The 21151-nt window shown below is 39.3% G+C and overlaps 2 long non-coding RNA genes across 3 annotated transcripts in view; one reads left to right on the top strand and one right to left on the bottom strand.

Moving 5' to 3' along the window:
* LOC102552429 (uncharacterized) overlaps window positions 1-21151 on the top strand; it is a 164298-nt gene that overhangs the window by 10721 nt on the left and 132426 nt on the right. The window lies entirely within an intron of this gene.
* Window positions 9024-17670, bottom strand: LOC147995964 (uncharacterized). Its single transcript, XR_015673660.1, has 3 exons — window positions 16782-17670; window positions 13257-13494; window positions 9024-11609 (listed from the first exon to the last, which is right to left on the bottom strand). It is a non-coding gene; the product is annotated as an uncharacterized LOC147995964 (long non-coding RNA).

The following is a 21151-nucleotide window of genomic DNA, read 5'->3' as shown; positions in this document are numbered from 1 at the left end:
CTTAGAGCATGAGCCATTTGTGTTTTGTTCAGGAAATTTTTTCCAGTGCCCATGTGTTCCAGATGCTTCCCTAGTTTTTCTTCTATTAGTTTGAGTGTGTCTGGTTTGATGTGGAGGTCCTTGATCCACTTGGACTTAAGCTTTGTACAGGGTGATAAGCATGGATCGATCTGCATTCTTCTACATGTTGCCCTCCAGTTGAACCAGCACCATTTGCTGAAAATGCTATCTTTTTTCCATTGGATGGTTTTGGCTCCTTTGTCAAAAATCAAGTGACCATAGGTGTGTGGGTTCATTTCTGGGTCTTCAATTCTATTCCATTGGTCTATCTGTCTGTCTCTGTACCAATACCATGCAGGTTTATCACTATTGCTCTGTAATACTGCTTGAGTTCAGGGATAGTGATTCCCCCTGAAGTCCTTTTATTGTTGAGGATAGCTTTAGCTATCCTGGGTTTTTTGTTATTCCAGATGAATTTGCAAATTGTTCTGTCTAACTCTTTGAAGAATTGGATTGGTATTTTGATGGGCATTGCATTGAATCTGTAGATTGCTTTTGGTAAAATGGCCATTTTTACTATATTAATCCTGCCAATCCATGAGCATGGGAGATCTTTCCATCTTCTGAGGTCTTCTTCAATTTCTTTCCTCAGTGTCTTGAAGTTCTTATTGTACAGATCTTTTACTTGCTTGGTTAAAGTCACACCGAGGTACTTTATATTATTTGGGTCTATTATGAAGGGTGTCGTTTCCCTAATTTCTTTCTCGGCTTGTTTCTCTTTTGTATAGAGGAAGGCAACTGATTTATTTGAGTTAATTTTATACCCAGCCACTTTGCTGAAGTTGTTTATCAGCTTTAGTAGTTCTCTGGTGGAACTTTTGGGATCACTTAAATATACTATCATGTCATCTGCAAATAGTGATATTTTGACCTCTTCTTTTCCGATCTGTATCCCTTTGATCTCCTTTTGTCTGATTGCTCTGGCTAGAACTTCAAGAACTATATTGAATAAGTAGGGAGAGAGTGGGCAGCCTTGTCTAGTACCTGATTTTAGTGGAATTGCTTCAAGTTTCTCTCCATTTAGTTTAATGTTAGCAACTGGTTTGCTGTATATGGCTTTTACTATGTTTAGGTATGGGCCTTGAATTCCTATTCTTTCCAGGACTTTTATCATGAAGGGGTGTTGAATTTTGTCAAATGCTTTCTCAGCATCTAATGAAATGATCATGTGGTTCTGTTCTTTCAGTTTGTTTATATGATGGATCACGTTGATGGTTTTCCGTATATTAAACCATCCCTGCATGCCTGGGATGAAGCCTACTTGATCATGGTGGATGATTGTTTTGATGTGCTCTTGAATTCGGTTTGCCAGAATTTTATTGAGTATTTTTGCGTCGATATTCATAAGGGAAATTGGTCTGAAGTTCTCTTTCTTTGTTGTGTCTTTGTGTGGTTTAGGTATAAGAGTAATTGTGGCTTCGTAGAAGGAATTCGGTAGGGCTCCATCTGTTTCAATTTTGTGGAATAGTTTGGATAATATTGGTATGAGGTCTTCTATGAAGGTTTGATAGAATTCTGCACTAAACCCGTCTGGACCTGGGCTCTTTTTGGTTGGGAGACCTTTAATGACTGCTTCTATTTCCTTAGGAGTTATGGGGTTGTTTAACTGGTTTATCTGTTCCTGATTTAACCTCGATACCTGGTATCTGTCTAGGAAATTGTTCATTTCCTGAAGATTTTCAAATTTTGTTGAATATAGGTTTTTATAGTAAGATCTGATGATTTTTTGAATTTCCTCCGAATCTGTAGTTATGTCTCCCTTTTCATTTCTGATTTTGTTAATTTGGACACACTCTCTGTGTCCTCTCGTTAGTCTGGCTAAGGGTTTATCTATCTTGTTGATTTTCTCAAAGAACCAACTTTTGGTTCTGTTGATTCTTTCTATGGTCCTTTTTGTTTCTACTTGGTTGATTTCAGCTCTGAGTTTGATTATTTCCTGCCTTCTACTCCTCCTGGGTGTATTTGCTTCTTTTTGTTCTAGAGCTTTTAGGTGTGCTGTCAAGCTGCCCACATATGCTCTTTCCTGTTTCTTTCTGCAGGCACTCAGCGCTATGAGTTTTCCTCTTAGCACAGCTTTCATTGTGTCCCATAAGTTTGAGTATGTTGTATCTTCATTTTCATTAAATTCTAAAAAGTTTTTAATTTCTTTCTTTATTTCTTCCTTGACCAGGTTATCATTGAGTAGAGCATTGTTCAATTTCCACGTATATGTGGGCATTCTTCCCTTATTGTTATTGAAGACCAGTTTTAGGCCGTGGTGGTCCGATAGCACGCATGGGATTATTTCTATCTTTCTGTACCTGTTGAGGCCCGTTTTTTGACCAATTATATGGTCAATTTTGGAGAAAGTACCATGAGGAGCTGAGAAGAAGGTATATCCTTTTGCTTTAGGATAGAATGTTCTATAAATATCCGTTAAGTCCATTTGGCTCATGACTTCTCTTAGTCTGTCGACATCACTGTTTAATTTCTGTTTCCATGATCTGTCCATTGATGAGAGTGGGGTGTTGAAATCTCCCACTATTATTGTGTGAGGTGCAATGTGTGTTTTGAACTTTAGTAAGGTTTCTTTTACGTATGTAGGTGCCCTTGTATTTGGGGCATAGATATTTAGGATTGAGAGTTCATCTTGGTTGATTTTTCCTTTGATGAAGATGAAGTGTCCTTCCTTATCTTTTTTGATGACTTTTAGTTGGCAATTGATTTTATTTGATATTAGAATGGCTACTCCAGTTTGCTTCTTCTGACCATTTGCTTGGAAAGTTGTTTTCCAGCCTTTCACTCTGAGGTAGTGTCTGTCTTTGTCTCTGAGGTGTGTTTCATGTAGGCAGCAGAATGCAGGGTCCTCGTTGCGTATCCAGTTTGTTAATCTATGTCTTTTTATTGGGGAGTTGAGGCCATTGATATTGAGAGATATTAAGGAATAGTGATTATTGCTTCCCGTTATATTCATATTTGGATGTGATGTTATGTTTGTGTGCTTTCATTCTCTTTGTTTTGTTGCCAAGACGATTAGTTTCTTGCTTCTTCTAGGGTATAGCTTGCCTCCTTATGTTGGGCTTTACCATTTATTATCCTTTGTAGTGCTGGATTTGTAGAAAGATATTGTGTAAATTTGGTTTTGTCATGGAATATCTTGGTTTCTCCATCAATGTTAATTGAGAGTTTTGCTGGATACAGTAACCTGGGCTGGCATTTGTGTTCTCTTAGGGTCTGTATAACATCAGTCCAGGATCTTCTGGCCTTCATAGTTTCTGGCGAGAAGTCTGGTGTGATTCTGATAGGTCTCCCTTTATATGTTACTTGACCTTTTTCCCTTACTGCTTTTAATATTCTTTCTTTATTTTGTGCGTTTGGTGTTTTGACAATTATGTGACGGGAGGTGTTTCTTTTCTGGTCCAATCTGTTTGGAGTTCTGTAGGCTTCTTGTATGTCTATGGGTATCTCTTTTTTTTAGGTTAGGGAAGTTTTCTTCTATGATTTTGTTGAAGATATTTACTGGTCCTTTGAGCTGGGAGTCTTCACTCTCTTCTATACCTATTATCCTTAGGTTTGATCTTCTCATTGAGTCCTGGATTTCCTGTATGTTTTGGACCAGTAGCTTTTTCCGCTTTACATTATCTTTGACAGTTGAGTCAATGATTTCTATGGAATCTTCTGCTCCTGAGATTCTCTCTTCCATCTCTTGTATTCTGTTGGTGAAGCTTGTATCTACAGCTCCTTGTCTCTTCTTTTGGTTTTCTATATCCAGGGTTGTTTCCATGTGTTCTTTCTTGATTGCTTCTATTTCCATTTTTAATTCCTTCAACTGTTTGATTGTGTTTTCCTGGAATTCTTTCAGGGATTTTTGCGATTCCTCTCTGTAGGCTTTTACTTGTTTATTAATGTTTTCCTGTGCTTCCCTAAGTGTGTTCATGTCTTTCTTGAAGTCCTCCAGCATCATGATCAAATATGATTTTGAAACTAGATCTTGCTTTTCTGGTGTGTTTGGATATTCCATGTTTGTTTTGGTGGGAGAATTGGGCTCCGATGATGGCATGTAGTCTTGGTTTCTGTTGCTTGGGTTCCTGCGCTTGCCTCTCGCCATCAGATTATCTCTAGTGTTACTTTGTTCTGCTATTTCTGACAGTGGCTAGACTGTCCTATAAGCCTGTGTGTCAGGAGTGCTGTAGACCTGTTTTCCTCTCTTTCAGTCAGTTATGGGGACAGAGTGTTCTGCTTTCGGGCGTGTAGTTTTTCCTCTCTACAGGTCTTCAGCTGTTCCTGTGGGCCTGTGTCTTGAGTTCACCAGGCAGCTTTCTGGTTTCCCAGGCTTGTCTGCCTCTCTGAAGGTTTAGCTCTCCCTCCCACGGGATTTGGGTGCAGAGAACTGTTTATCCGGTCTGTTTCCTTCAGGGTCCGGCGGTGTCTCTGGCAGGTGTCCTGCTGCTCCTGGGCCCTCCCCCACGGGAGCCCAGAGGCCTTATACAGTTTCCTCTTGGGCCAGGGATGTGGGCAGGGGTGAGCAGTGTTGGTGGTCTCTTCCGCTCTGCAGCCTCAGGAGTGCCCACCTGACCAGGCAGTTGGGTCTCTCTCTCACCGGGTCTGGGAGCAGAGAGCTGCTGCGTGCCGGGATCCTCGGGTGTGGGACTTCCGGTAAACTATACCCCATTTTTTAATTGGGTGATTTGCTTTTTGGAGGTTAATTTCCTGAGTCCTTTATATATTTTGGAGATTCGGACTCTGTCAGATGTACAGTTAGTGCAGATTTTTTGCTCAATCTGTTGGTTGCAATTTGTCCTATTAATGGTGTCTTTGGCCTTACAGAAGCTCTTCCGTTTCATGAAGTCCTATTTATCAATTGTTGCTTTTAGAGCCTGAGCCACTGGAGTTCTGTTCAGGAATCTTCCCACTGTGTCAATGCATTCGAGGCTATTTCTCACTTTCTCTCCTCTTAGACTCAGTACACCTGGTTTTATGTTGTGTTCCTTGATCCACGTGGACTTAAGCTCTATACAAAGTGATAAGTATGAATCTATTTTCATTCTTCTCCATACAGACTGTCAGACAAGCATAATTTACTGTAGATACTTTCTTTTTTTCACTGTATGTTTTTGGCTTCTTATTCGAAGATCAAGTGTCTCTAGGTATCCGGGTTTACTTTTGGTTCTTCAATTCTATTCCATTGATCCACTGTCTCTGTACTAATATCATGCTGTCTTTATCAATATTGCTTTGTGGTACAGCTTGAGGTCAGGGATTGTGATCCCCCTGGAAGATCTTTTATTGTTGTGAATCGTTTTGCTATTCTGTATTTTTTTTTAAATGAAGTGGAAAATTGCTCTTTCCATGTCTGTGAAGAACTGTGTTCTTTGATTTCTTTTTTCAGTGATTCGAAGTTCCTGTCATACAGATCTTTAACTTGCTTGGTAAGAGTTACACTGAGATATTTTATACTATTTGTAGCTATCGTGAAGGGTATTGTTTCCCTAACGCCTTTCTCAGCCTGTTTATCATTTGTACATAGGAGGACTATTGATTTATGAGTTCGTTTTATATCCACTTTGCTGAGTTGTTGATCAGCTGTAGGAATTCAGTGGTGGGATTTTGAAGGCTGCTCATATATACTATCATATCATCTGCAAATACTGATACGTTCAATTTCTCCTTTCCAAATTGCATCCCGTTGATTACCTTTTGTTGTCTAATTGCTCTCTCTAGAACTTCAAGTACTATATTGGATAGGGAGAGAGTGGGCAACCTTATCTTGTTCCTGATTTTAGTGGAATTGCTTCTAATTTATCTCCATATAATTTGATGTTGGCTGTTGGTTTGCTGTATATGGCTTTTATTATCTTTAGGTATGTGCCATGAGTTCCTGATCTCTCCAAGTCTTTTTTTTTTTTTTTTTTTTTGTTCGTGTCAAGCCAGGAGAGGAAGAGAGGAAGAGAGAGAGAGAGAGAGAGAGAGAGAGAGAGAGAGAGAGAGAGAAAGGAGGAAGAGCAGAACAGAGTCAGAGAGAGAAAGGAGGAAGAGGAAGAGTCCCAAGTCTTTTAACATGAATGGATTCTGTATTTTGTTGAAGGCTTTTTCAGCGTATAATAAGATGACCATGTGACATTTTTCTTTGAGTTTGTTTATATAGTGTATTTCCTTGATGGATTTTCTTATATAGAACCATCCCTGCATTCATGTTATGAAACCTAATTGATCATGGTGAATGATGGTTTTGATTTGTTCTTGGATTCAGTTTGTGAGAATTTTATTGAATATTTTTGCATCTGTATTCATAAGTGAAATTGGCCTGAAGTTCTTTTTCTTTGTTGGGTCTTTGCATGGTTTACTTATCAGAGTATCCGTGGCTTCATAGAAAGAATTAGGTAGTGTTCCCTAAGTTTCTATTTGGTGGAATAGTTTGAGGATTATTGCTCTTCTTTGAAAGTCTGGTATAATTCCGCCCTAAAACCATCTGGCTCTGGGCTTCTTGTTGGTTGCGAGTCTCTCCCCCTTTTTTTTATTGGATATTTTTTATTTACATTTCAAATGTTATCCCCTTTCCCAGTTTCCTGTACATAACCCCCTTACCCCATCCCTCCTCCCCCTTCTTCTATGAGAGTGTTCCCTCACCCATCCACCAACCCCTTCCCACCTCCCTGCCCTGACATTTCCCTACACTGGTGGAGGCGTTCAGCCTTGGCAGGACCAAGTGCTTCTCCTCCCATTGGTGCCCAACAATGCCATCCTCTGCTACATATGCAGCTGGAGCCATGGGTCTGTTGGTGTGTACTCTTTGGATGGTGGCTTAGTCCCTGGGAGCTCTGGTTGGTTGGTATTGTTCTTATGGGGTTGCAAACCCCTTCAGCTTCTTCAATCCTTCTCTAATTCCTCCAAATGGGGACTCCATTCTCAGTTCAATGGTTGGCTGTATTTCTCATGCTCTGGCAGAGCCTTTCAGGAGACAGCTAAATCCGGTTCCTGTCAGCATGTGCTTCTTGGCATCAGCAATATTGTCTGGGTTTGGTGGCTGTATGTATGTAGGCTGGATCCCCAGGTGGGGCAGTCTCTGGATAGCCTTTCCTTCAGTCTCTGCTCTAAACTTTGTCTCTGTATTTCCCCCTATGAATATTTTAATGACTGTTTCTATTTCCTTAGGGACTACAGGACAGTTTATGTAGTTAACTTGACATTGATTTGGTACATGATGTATGTCTAGAAAATCATCTATTTCATCTAGATTTTCTGGTTTTGTTGAGTACAGTCTTTTGTAGTAGGTTCTGATTGTTTTTGAAGTCCCCTAGTTTCTCTTGCTATGTCTCCCTTTTCATTTCCGATTTTGTTAATTTGGATTTTGTCTCTTTGCCCTTTATACAGTTTGGCTCACGGTTTACCTATCTAATTTTTTTAAAAGAATCAGCTCTTGGTTGTGTTGATTCTTTGTATCATTTTATTTATTTCTAACTGGTTGATTTCAGCCACTAGCTTGACTACTCCCTTCTCTCTAATCCTCTTGGGTGTGTTTGCTTCTTTCTGTTCTAGAGCTTTCAGGTGTGCTGTTAAGTTGCTTTGTATGGGAATCTCTCCAATTTCTTTATGAAGGAACTTAGTGCTATGAATTTTTCTTTTAAGTTTGCTGTCATTGTGTCCCATAAGTTTGGGTATGTTGTATCTTCATTTCCACTGAATTGTAGAAAGTCTTTGATTTCTTCCTTTATTTCATCCCTGACAAAGCTATCATTGAGTAGAGAGTTATTTATTTTCCATGGGTTTGTGGGCTTTCTGCTGTTTTTGTTGTCATGGAAGTCCAGCCTTAGTCTCTGGTGATCTGATAGAATGCATGGGACTATTTCAATCTTCTTGTATCTGTTGAGTCTTGTTTTGGGTCCTATTATATATGGTCAATTTTGGTGAAGGTTCCATGAGGTGCTTAGAAGGTATATTTTCTTGTATGGGGTTGCATGTTCTGTAGATATCTGTTAAATTAATTTAGTTCATGACTTCTGCTTGTTTCACTGTGTCTCTGTTTAGTTTCTCTTTCAATGACCTATCCATTGGAGAGTTTGGGGTATTGAAATCTCCCACGATTAATGTGTGAGGTTCAATGTGTGTTTTGAGCTTTAGTAAAAAATTTTTTATGAATGTGGGTGACCACATTTGAGGCATAGATATTCAGAATTGAGACTCCTCTTGGTGGATTTGTGTGTGTATGTGTGTGTGTGTGTGTGTGTGTGTGTGTGTGTATGTATGTGTGTGTGGTGTATGTGTGATAAATATGCAGTGTCCTTCTCCATCTCATTTGATAACTTTTGGTTGAAAGTCTCATTTTTTAGATATTAGAATGGCAACTCCAGCTTGTTTCTTGGTACTGTTTGCTTGCAAACCTTTTTGTCCAGCATTTTCTCTGAGGTAGTGTCTCTCTTTGTCACTGAAGTGTGTTTTTTGTATGTAAAAATTGCTGGATTCTGTTTATGTATCCAGTCTGTTAGCCTGTGTCTTTTTATTGGGGGAATTGAATCCCTTGATGTTGAGAGATATTAAAGACAGACAATTGTTAGTTTTTGTTATTTTTGTTGCTGGAGGTGGTATTCTCTCTCTCTCTCTCTCTCTCTCTCTCTCTCTCTCTCTCTGTGTGTGTGTGTGTGTGTGTGTGTGTGTGTGTGTGTTTCTCTTCTTTTGGTTTTGTTGTGAAATGATTAATTTCTTGTTTTCTCTTTGGTGTAAATACTCTGATTGTGTTGGCGTTTTCCTTCTACTATCATCTGTAGGGCTGGATTAGTAGAAAGAGATTGTTTAAGTTTGGTTTGTCATAGAATATCTTGGTTTCTCCATCTTTGGTGACTGAGAGTTTTGCTGGGTATCATAACTTGGGCAGGCATTTGTTTTCTCTTAGGGTTTAAGGTTTAGAAGACAGGTCTGGCATTTTAAAACTTTCCACAACTTCAGTATTACCACACACAAGACAAGCTTCAGGAAAGAATGAATATAATAGAATAAATTTTTCTATTTATTAAAAAAACACTTTATCTTTTTTATTTTAAAATATTTGTCTGCTTTAGTTTTGACATAATATAATTGCATATTTTCTCCTTTCCCTTTCCTCCCTTCAAACCACTCCCATGTACATCTTCTTGCTCTTTTTCAAATCCACAAACTCTTTTCATTATTTGCATATATACATTAAGAATATATAAGTATTTCTTATCTCCCTTAAATTATGTGTTTTTGTCTAAGAAAGCTATAGTCTCAGCAACAGACTAGCAGAATGTAGTGTATTCTCACTACAGAAAATGCTGGGCTCTGATTATCAATCTCTCAGAATACATTGAATCCTAAGAAAATATATAGTAAGTTTATAGGAGGCTTGTGTTCTCACAATATGATCAAGTCCAAGTGCAAAGAAGTGTGATCATTTGTGGTCCTGCTCTGCCACCAGCATGATCAGCCATACCTTGACCCTCTCCTGCTTAGCCTTCGTGTGTTAAGATGAACACATACATGACATGGGCTTTGTAATTACGTTACCATTGTACAGTAGCTGATTTTAATTAGCTGACAGAATGCCATGTATTTTGAGTTTTCTTTAGTTACAAATTTTTCTTTTCAGGAACTAAATAGAAAATATATTATTTCTCAATGCTGTAGGAGATGTTTATTTTGGTTTTGTTGGCATGAGTAGCAAGCAACAGAAAAGATACTCAATATAAATTATGCTCTTGTCAAACTGTGATAAGTCAGTTGTGTTCCAGAATTTATTAGGCTTCATCTACCTTTCAAAGATCCACATGGGCTTATAACATGCAGGCTAATAATTGGAACCTCATCTTTTCTTCCCCAAGTTACAGATACTATGGGGTTGGGGATGGTATGGGAGTCTGGGCCTTTGTGAGGCTTGTCACCTAATTGATTGTTTTGTATATAGTTTGGATATGTTGGGGAGACTCGTGTCAGGCTAAAAGCTCTAAAATTATCTCCAATCATATCTAAACTGTCCAGCAGATGATGACTCTTATGCTACTGTTCATTCACAGCTGGAATCTTGGAGTCTGTCTCCATATCCTCTTTCCCCTTTTTGCTGTATTAGATCATGAGATTAAGTATAATAAATACCATCACTTGCCTGTTCCCTGGGTTTCACTGATAGGTTCGATGCCTTATGACTTAGATTTGCTTGGTTAGAACCAATTCCTTCATACCCTTTGTATAGTCTTGTGCTTGCCAACTCTAGCTTTGGATGACAGCTATGGGTCATATCAGATCTGCATTTGTGATACCAAATGCATATGCTAGAATCGCCCAGTATCTGTCTTTCCTCTCACCTGTAACAAGGAGAAGGGTCCCAGACAAAATTAAGTCTTCAAACTCGGAAGCACGGTAGCTTAGCAGCTACAGTGTACAAAAGTCTTATTCATCCGGTAACCTACAGCTCACCAATAATTTCAGCTTTGCATTTTATACAACAATGCCATCAGAGTAAAGAGTCAAATCAAGAGATAGAAAACGGAGAACATGAACTGGAAGGCCAAGGCCATCCCAAAAGTCGAGCAGTTGCCTGAACTTTGAGCTCACACTTCATGCCGATCAGAGGAAAATGTATACACAATGGTGTGTATCTTGCAGACCTATGTGTCGAAACAGATCCTAGTTTGCTTTGAACTTTGCTTTTGTTCTTCCTAACTTTGCAGCATCAAACATGAAGTGGCTTGTAACATAGAACTGTTCACCAGAGAATCACATTAAAACATCATTGTATGCTTTGAATATAATGATTACATTGTACAAGGATATACTTAAAAATTATTGTTCTTAGCAGTGCCTTCTGGCTATAACTGTCCAATAGAAATACAATGTGAGCCACAAATACAATTTAAAAATTCTAGTATTCACAGTGAAATGCAAAAGACATGGATAAAGTAATATAATATTTTCCATTCAATATATCAAAATACTATTAGATAAATCAGCAAATTAAATTTGTTAAAATTCTTTCAATAGCTCACTGCCTATCTGAAGCCCTGTATACATTTTACACTCATGGCAGAGCTCAATTTGAAGAGTCAAAATTTCAGTGGTCAATAATCTCAAGCGGTCTAGCCTGACTGCCTGGCAGAGCACAGTGGTCTTGAACAGTGTGGAGATAAGAAGGGCAACTCCCTTTTATTGTAATATTTCCTGGATATTTTTAGTCATGACAGTGTTTAACTATAATTCCTATCAAGAACCATGAAAGGAACATTTTTTCTTTGTTCCTTCTACTAGGTAGTCATTAATTCACAAATTATCATTTTGTATTACCAAAGCTAATTTGATGAGAACAAATGGACTATGCCGTCCTCTAGAAAGCAAGCAACTCACTGTGGAGATGTTAGTAAATGCTCTAGTTCATGGCATCTGCGGAGATCTTGAGGTGTCTTAATAACACCTGCTTTCTCCATGACCTTGTCGACTTTTCCTCTTGAGGTTCCAATGGGAAGTGGTTTGAGTGCTTTCATGATCGTCGTGACTGTTTGACATACATGCATTTGATATTCTTAGATCCTTGCCAAGGGCCAAGACTGTCCTTGCCTTTAGCTCTTCTGTGGACATAAAGTAAAGTGTAGTTAGTAATGCTCATTAAAGCTGGTGCCTCTGGGTTCAGATCTGGAAATCAAGAACATGTTTTTTTAAATCTTTTGGCAGTTTTCAAAATTGCCAATACATTGTGTGCTATTATTCAGTTGGTGCTTAACGAGTTCCTGGTGACTAGATCTGAGACTTAATATCAACCACTCAGATCTTAATCCCAAACTATATTCAACAAATTGTTAAATTACAAACACGAAAAGGTATACTTTTCTGGAGGAATACATTAAAATGTATCTACCAGTAGACTTGCTTATCCTCAAGAAGCTCTAGAATTGATGGATGTCACTGCATTTTGTTTAATACCAAGAAAGCACAGTGAAAGCATGATGTTATAGGTGCTAGATTCCAACTTTACAAAGACTTTGGTTGCACATGGATATCTGAATTATATGATTTTTTTTTCTTTCAGCACACTGGCCATGTCTGAGAATTAAGTCATTGTATCAGGCATGGGCTACAAAAAGAAGCATGACTTCCAAGTTGTTTACATTTTTGCTAGAAAAGTCCAGCCAAGCAGCTAAAGATTTAATAACATCTGACTTTTAATATGTTTCCTTTTGAATGACCAGTAAGTCTATTTGGAGTAAATGTGTAGGTAGTGGCTTGCTGATTTCTAAAAAGTTATGCTATTTGGCATTTATAACATTTTATTTATTTCCTTGATTGATTAATTGCAGTTAAATTACCTTAGTCTGCTACAAGAGACTTTGACATAAGATGAAATGGCATGCAGCATAAGTGATGTGCTCTAGTGGCAGGCTCTGTATTAAAGCATACAATTTAAACACACAATTCATCAGGAAAATTTCCAGTTACAGTGATTTAAAGATTTAAATATTGAAACCACCATCATCTCCTGTGTTAGGGAGGGGCAGGAGCGTGATAATTGAGATTATTACTGCAGAATATGCTGACATAACTGATTGACTTTAGTGATGTGCCTTGAAAGTTCAAATTCAAGGTGTGCACTTATTTCAGTCAGCTTATTCTGAATGTTTAAATAAGAAATACTATTTCTGGGTATTCTGAATAGCTCCTGGTACATTTATTCCTAATAGTGAGCATTTGGACTAATGACGGATTACTAATGAGCATGTAAATGTACCACCTGATTACATTAATCTATGATCTTCCATGACGAGGTCTGAAACGAACATTCCTAATATGTCTCTCTTTTCCCCAAACGGCAGTGTGGTGTATACTGAGCAGGACTGAGACAAGGGTATTTTTAAGAGCCACTGATTTAGTCAATTATCAAAAATCACATTATAATAAATGCTATTCTAAGAATTTTGATTAACCTTTAAATAAATGTTACTTTGCAAAAAAAAATCTGCCAAATGTGTTAATGATAAATTGTGAAGTGGTAGTAATTGCGAGTATGGTTTTATAGATAATATAGTTAATTGATACCATCCTCTCAAATATAGATAGCACATCAGCTGCTGTGTGATAGCAACGGTGTCTGTGGCAGTTTTGATGCATTGAGGATGGCATGAGTAAAGTGGGAACTTAGAGTGCCCTGCCAGGGTCGTTCTCTTACGGAGTTTGATGCCCATGGCCAAGTAAATTTTTAATGACACATAGTCACTACACACCTTTCAGCCTGCAGAAGAGGTAAGTGTCCATTGATCTGTCCGCATCGGCCTTGCACAGCACTTCAGACTTCCCTTCAGGAACACAATTATTTAATAAAACCACAGCCGCTTATTTTTTTCACAAGCTCAGCACTTGATCCGATGACTACATTGTTTTCTTCTGCTGCATTTTTCTTTAGTCAGGTCTCATGTCTCATGTTCATCCTTGTCTTTGTCTGAAAGTGTATTATCAGTGAAGCTGCATTAAAAGTAAGCAAAATTAAGGGATGGTCTGATTATGAAGTTCATTGCTATTCTAAGAAGCTCACGGCACTCCTATCCATTCTTTCCTAATGTATAGGGTGCTGACTCTACTATACAACTGCTTGGAAAGGCATTAAGGGTACAGGAGCAATTCTGTTGAGGTGTGCAATGGAATGCATTTACGTTTGGCAATAAGGGTGACTCTGGAAAATCTGATTTGCAAAACCAGGTAGTCAAAATGACTTGAGATGAGAACATTCATGGATTGACACTTCTTTCATTTTGGCTTAATTCTGTTTTCAGAATTTCGTTTTAATCTGTGTCTAGGCTACAGAGTGAAGAGTTGGAACTTTTCACCATTGTAATACACCAAGTATTTTTTTTTGTAATATTGATACACTTTGGAGGTAGAGGCACTTTTCGAATATGGATGCTTATAAAAATGTGGAGTTACTCAGTTACAAGTAGGAAGCAGAACATATGGTCTTGAATCTTATCCCAGTCAGTGTTCTACAGCCAGAGCTGCTTGGAGGTACAAATATCTCTTGAGTGAAATGGACCACACGTTACTGAGTGCACTTACTGCTAAGGAAAGGAAACAAAAGCAGGTCCCTGGCGTGCCATTGGTCTGGACATGGACGGGACTATGTGAAGTTGCTCTGTTGTACAGAGCAATCAGGTTGTTGGATCCGCAAATGCCCACTGTGATCCTCAGTGGTGGGAAAATAGAGATTAATGTCTTTGGATATTGATATAGATATGAAACACCTCAGGAAATTGTAGTACTTTGAGCAAATATTATTGTTAGGACTTTGTGTGAATAGGTTTTAGCAACTATTTCTGGGCAGCAGGCTTTGAATGTGGAGTAAACAGAAAAAGCAGAGAGAAGCCTGCATCACTGGAGGCTAAGGCAATTATTGGGCAAGGAGGGAGGAATGTTAGAAGACCACAAGGCAAGATTTATGTCCCTTGTAAGGCAGATGGTTATCCTGCTTGAGAAGTTACTCAGTTACAAGTAGGATACAGAACTTATGGTCTAAAACCCTACCCTGCTTATCAGAGCTAAACCCAGAGCTATACAGGAAATTTTGTTTAAAAAGTCCCACTTTGTAAATATGATTTTAAAATATCTTTCAGAGTTCTTGATTAAAACTGAACATATTCTCATTGCCCAGGGCAGGAGGGAGTCAAGGCGGTGGCAGTGTGACTTAGTTTTCCTTCAGTTTGTTCTTGTGGACCCAACTTCATGGGTGGTTAGTAAGAAAGTAGTATCCAGTGAAAGAGGCATTTCCAATGTTTTCCTCGAAGGGGCAGAACATTTTCCTAGAAGTATCTTCAAACTTTTGAGGGCTTCAGTAACAACTCAAAAACGCACACAGGGGATAGGAGATGGATCATGTGTGCGTTTTTGAGTCTGGAAGCAGTGCTGGAAGAGAAAGAAGGTTTTTTATTGTAGGGAGTGAATGTCCGGCTCACAAACATGAAAGTAAGATGTACACTTGCAAGAAACCAAGAGTTGTTCACGTCTAAAGGAAACATAGGGACAAAGAAGTGGAGGAGAGACTGAAGGAAAGGCCATCCAGAGGCTGCCCCACCTAGGGATCCATCCCATCTGCGGACATCCAACCAGACACTATTATTGATGCCAAGAAGCGCTTGCTGACAGGAGTCTGGTATAGCTGTCCCCTAAGAGGCTGTGCCAGAGCCTCACCAGTACAGATTCAGATGCATGCAGTCAAACATCAGACTGGAAGCAAGGACCCCAATGGAGAAGTTAGGGAAAGGACTGAAGGAGCTGAGGATTTTGCAACCCCATAGGAATAATAATAATAATATCAACCAACCAGACACCCCAGAGCTCCCAGGGACTAAACAACTAACCAAATAGTACACATGGAAGGACCCATGACTCCAGCTACATATGTAGCAGAGGATGACCTTATCTGGCATTAATGGAATGAGAGGCCTTTGGTCCTATGAAGGCTTGATGCCCCAGTGTATGGGGATCCTGGGTCAATGAGGCTGGAGTGGGTGGGTGGGTGGGGGAGCACCCTCATAGAGGCAGGTAGGGGTATGAAATGGGGGGCTTGAGGGGAAAATATTCGAAATGTAAATAAATAAAATAACCAAAAGAAAGAAAAAGCAAAGAAAAACAGCTGTCTTCTCTATGTCTATGGCCCAGCTCCACCCATGTCTCCACAGAGAGGTAACAAGTCCTTTCTCTGGTTTTCCTGTCCTGTGTACTCGCCACAGACCCACTCTTCTCATGTCATTGTTGTTTATTCTCATCCATATTGCTTTCCAGGAGACCCTGTGACGGTCTGGCGTGTCTGCTTATTTCTTTATTTACAAACCTAATTAGATGATTGATATAAGTTAATTAAATGTATAAATGTAAGAGTGATCATGACTTTAATAGTTGTCTGTGTTTGGGTCTGGTAATAGAGGAATGAAGATAACTCTGTAGCTCTGAAGTAATCACTTAGAAGTAATCATTAAGTAATCACTTAGAAGTAATCATTGAATGTAGGTCATGAAACGGTTCTTAGATTCTCATATCAGTTTTTGTCTCATATCTGACCAACTCATTTGAATATATTTTTTGAAGAATAAACATGTGTTTTCCTGTACTATATAATCCCCGGAGTGGGAAGGGACACTGAAAGTCACCAGTACTTAGGTTGGTTGACTGTGTTTGTGTATGCTAAAAGGACTTACTTTTTGTTCTTCACATTCTTTAAAGGATCAATACCATATTGAGAATGTTCAACTTATGTTCCTTTCTGATGTTTCATCGTCTTTTATGACCTTTGAACATTAGTTGCTTTTACAATGAAACAGATGAGTTATTTAAAGTAAAATTTGTGGAGAACACACACACACACACACACACACACACACTTAATTTAAGGGAGCAATGTAGAGGAGTGATTTGTACTACTCCAAGGTATGCTCATTTGGGACATCTCATCTCCAGCTTTGCAAGCCCCTGAAGGAAAAGGAAGTGTCATTTATAGAAAAGCACTTTGGGAATTCTACTGTTTGTAGTAGAATCACTGGGCAGGAAACAGATCTGGAAAAGGACCTGGTCCCTGCTAATCTACAAGGGACCTTGATCTTTTTGAGATTCAGGATCTTTTCTGGAGTCGTGAGTGATGAGTCCACAGGGGCTACAGAGAGCTGGTCTGGGCGTGTCTCTTTATTTCCAGGGTTGAATGGGTTTGACAACTGAGTTTCTATTGCTATGACAAAACAGCATGGCCACAAAGCACATTGTCTTACCCTTCTGCACTGTAGTCCGTCATTGAAGGAAACCAGGACAGGAACTCGAACAAGGCAGGACCTGGAGGCAGGAGCTGATGCAGAGGCCATGGAGGGTGCTACTTACTGGCCTGCTCTTCCTGCTTTGCTCGGCCGTCTTTCCAATAGAACCCAGGACTACCAGTCCAGCACTGGCCCCACAATAGGCTGGGCCCTTTCTTATCAATTATTAATTGAGAAAATACCCTGGATCTTATGGAAGCATTTTCTCAATTAAGAATCCTTCCTTTCAGATAACCCGAGCTTGTGTCAAGTTGACATAAAACTGTCCCTATAGCCACAGCGTCATGTTACTCTCTGGAAGTCTTCAATCCTTTTAATGAAACTTAACTTGATGCAAGGAGAAATTTTCTTTGCATGGACTTATTTTCAAAAGTAATTGCAGAGGTCTTGTAGTGCAACAGGGAAGAAATTTAGTGACTTAAGAAAAATTAAGGATTTAGTTAAGCCCTCCACATACTAACTGCACTTGTAATTTAAAGAGACAAGCAGGCTTGTTCAGGAAACTTTCCCTAGCAGAGCTCACCAGCAGCCCAGGCAGCTCTCTTTAAGGACGCAGGTTGCGGTTGCTCCACCAGGCTGTGCATGGTGTTTTTCTTCTCCGTAAACTCGGGAGATTGGCATTACTCCGCGGTCGTGTCACAGCCTGCAGTCATTTAATGCCTCTTCTTGTGAGGCCAGGATTCCACGCCCAAGTGCATTTAGTAGGTCAGTACAGTAATTTTAAATGTCTTTCTTTCAATCTTTTGCCATCTTCAATTATACCTTTCCACCCTACTATTTGTGTAATTTTCTTCTGTCTGAAGTCTCTTTACTGTTGTTCTCTATTGCACAGCATGACAAATTACCCATCAAGCCATATCTTTTCAGCCCAGAAATGCGCAATAGCACGGAGTCATGGCATTATCGCATGTTGTGCACTTTATTTCCTCACAGTTCATTCAAGTGTGTCACTTTATTTTCCTGGCTTCCTTTTGTCATCGTGGAGATTAACCATTTTATCCTCCCTAAACTTTCGAAACAATTAGAATTTCATTAGAGTGGGAACCGCGAGTGAGCTCTTGCTCAGTCATATACAAGACTATACTTTTCACATTATCAGTGGCAAAATTAAAGCCATGAATCCTGCATCCTATTTGAAGGAGAGACTTTAGGCCTTATTATACAGCTGAGTAACCTTGGCTCTGGATGTGAGAGTTATTGGAGGCTGTGGCCACCAGGCACATTAACTGTAAGAAACCATTTAGTTTGACATTGAGTACCTGATTCCTAAGTTCTCCTGGGAATTAGGAAAACTCTCAGGGACTTCTGTGTTCTGTACACCAATTTTTCCCCTCTTATATTTGGCTAAATACCAATAGTGTACAGTGTGCAATGAGATACAATAGGCATTGCAAGTGCGTGCTCGAAAATCAATTGGTATTGATGCTCTAATCAGCTGCGCTGCAGCTGGGATGTAGACACACCACTGGAAATGGTGATTAAGATTGTATTCAAAAGCATTTTACAAACCCCATGACATTTAGAACTCCTTTCAAACAGACTGCTGTTTTGCCAAGACAGTAAGTGAGTTGGGTGGCCAGTGGTAAATGGAGATTCTGCAACACTAACTTACAAGATACTTCACACTAATACATCTTGCATCTATCTTATCTTTTCTTCTACATTGTGTAAGTATCAGGTGTGAGTTATGTGTCAGGCGAAGACTCTTGTATAGAAGAGCCGTGGTAAACATACATTTCACAGCTGTCTTGCCACAATCACCTGAAAGTCAGCCGTCTAGCGACGACAAGGAGGGAAGAGGAAGGAAGGGCTGGTTATAGATCAGCGTGGCCTGAGAGCTCATTGGGTGAAGAAGTGGAGGGAGCAAGAGCAGGGGAGAAATGGGAAGGAAAGGGGGCAGGGAAGAATAGTCAGGAAGGAGAGCGGCAGTCAGGATCATTGGCTATCAAAGAGGACTTTCAGTTTAAAGAATCATACTTGGAGAATTAGCATTTCCTGCCCATCAGCAAGGACGTAGCTGAAAGCATTGGCAAGAGATTTGTTTCAGAAAAACTGATGGTGGCGAAGTGGTTTAGGCACTGTGTTTATGAGATTATTTCTAGTCGAGATTCAGGTGTGCTCTCCCCATTAGCATATTTGCAGTGTACTGAACGGCTACCTACTGAAAGGCAGACCATAGACCTGTGTGATCAGCTTTGCTCGCTTTTATACAGAAGCCAGGCATTTAAGTCAGGATACAGAGATCTCTCTTCCTCATTTCTATGTATCTACTAAACACAACTATCCACAAACCTTGAACTAGTCTAGGAGAGCTAGAGGATGGGAGACCAAAACTACAGAAGACAAGTGTCCTTAAGAACTAGACTGTCAAAGAAAAGTCAAGCTGCCGATATCCTGCCTACGGTTTGATCAAGGTCAATAGTCAGGCAGAAGAAGAAAGACTGGAAGCATTCGACAACAATTTTTTAAGCCATAAACTCCATCATATTTTCTTATACATGGTTTTCACAAGTTTTAACAATTTTTAATCTTTTGTAAAAAAGGAAAGAATAAGAATTTTCAAGAATGAAAGAGGAATTACGAACAACAAGAAAAAGGGAGAAAGTACAGAGAACATCCTAAGCTTCAAACAACTTCTCTGTGAATTTTTCCATGTGATACAAGCTGCAGTTCAAATGGGACAGGGATTATTTCAATACTTGTATTAGGGAAGTGAGTCTCAAAAGTGGACGAAGTGGCTCTGGAGTTTTATGATTCCCGGGACTGTAACGCTCAGTCCAGCAGCAGCTGGCCACATCAGGCCATTAAGTTCTGGAAACGTTCCTAGTCCTATTTGCAATATGCTGCAAGTGTGAAAACCACACCAGATTTCAAAGATATAATGCAAATAAAAAGGAATGTAAACTATGTCATTACTACATTTTAAAACTAATTACATTATGGATATGTTGGGTTAAATAAGATACTTTGCTGAAATTAATTTCATCTGCTTCCATTTACTTTTTAACATGGTTACCAGGAGAATTAAAATTGCTTTTGCATTTTGCATTTAGAGGTTGCATTTTATTTATACAGCTACATGGAGTGTGCCAGCTATTTTTCTTTTTCCAGAAAACAAATAAATAAAAAGAACAAAGGGAGATCTGGGTACTAAAAAGTTTGAAGCAAAGTATTTGAACATTCATGGTAAGGATGCCTCTTCATTTTATTATTTTCAATTCCATTAATAAAGCATCAAATGCCTACTAACCACCATTTATGAAGGTGGTTCTAGATGTTATGTGGAGCTGAGGTTTGAGGTTCAGAACAGAGAATTCTTGCACCAAATCCTCGTGGCCAGAGAAGCACCAAGACAAGTCTTCTCGTTAGATACTGGCAAGTCTTCTCTAGGAACCACAACTCTTGAGGATGAGAACCTCAGACATTTTTTGGGCTGGGTTCATATTTGGTGTCAAGCATTGAAAACACTTTGTCATCTGTACAGAAGAAATATTTGTGGGCTGTGATACAAACACGTTCAAAAGGACTTCATCCATGAGGGGAGGCCTTTGGCTGAGGACATAGGAAGAAGTCATATTACGGGATAGTTTATGACAGAAGTACCTCGAAGTAGGAACCAGGACAAAATGAAAAGGACATGGACAAGAACATCTGTGATTCTCACTCGAAAGGAACATTGCTCGACAACGCTCATATATGGTATCTTAGGGATAACTTACTAAAGCCACTTTTGTGAGCTCTGCGGAAATACAACTCCATTCTTGAGGAAACAACCGAAACTACTCTTTCACTGAGGACACCTCTCATTAGTACTACAGATTTACTTCAGGAAATAGTAATATTTCTTCAGTAACAACTTTGAAATTTCAAAAGAAACGAAGGAAAAATTGAAAGATGAGTGTAATTTTTCCATATTTGAGCTAAAATGTGCGCGGTGGAGGGGGGGGCACATTTGTATGGTGTATAAAATGAATTTTTCCTTGAAAAAAATTCTAGTTCTAGTAGAAATGTGTCAGTTTGAAATTAATAACTGTTTTCCTTCGGTGCAGCCTGTGTAAAGAAACCGCTCCACTTCTGAACAGTCTCCCTTCCTTCCCAGATACATGGAAATTCACTACTGTTGCTGACAAACAAAATACCACAAGATTTGTCATACAAATCACATTATAAGAGGTTCCAAAATCTTGACAACGTTGACAGTTGTTTTCAGCAAATGGCTGCTTTCCTCTGCACTGTCAATGTTGATGTCCTTCTGCACATGTAAAAGAGCAGTGTGATTAAGGCAAGCTTGTCCACGCTCTATCTGAGCCAAGTTTCCCGTCTCCGCG

The sequence above is a fragment of the Rattus norvegicus genome, chromosome 2, assembly GCF_021556685.1.
Source record: "Rattus norvegicus strain SHRSP/BbbUtx chromosome 2, alternate assembly SHRSP_T2T, whole genome shotgun sequence".
Taxonomy (NCBI): Eukaryota; Metazoa; Chordata; class Mammalia; order Rodentia; family Muridae; genus Rattus; species Rattus norvegicus.
Note: the sequence above shows the minus strand (reverse complement) of the source record. Positions and strands in the feature narration are given on the sequence as shown.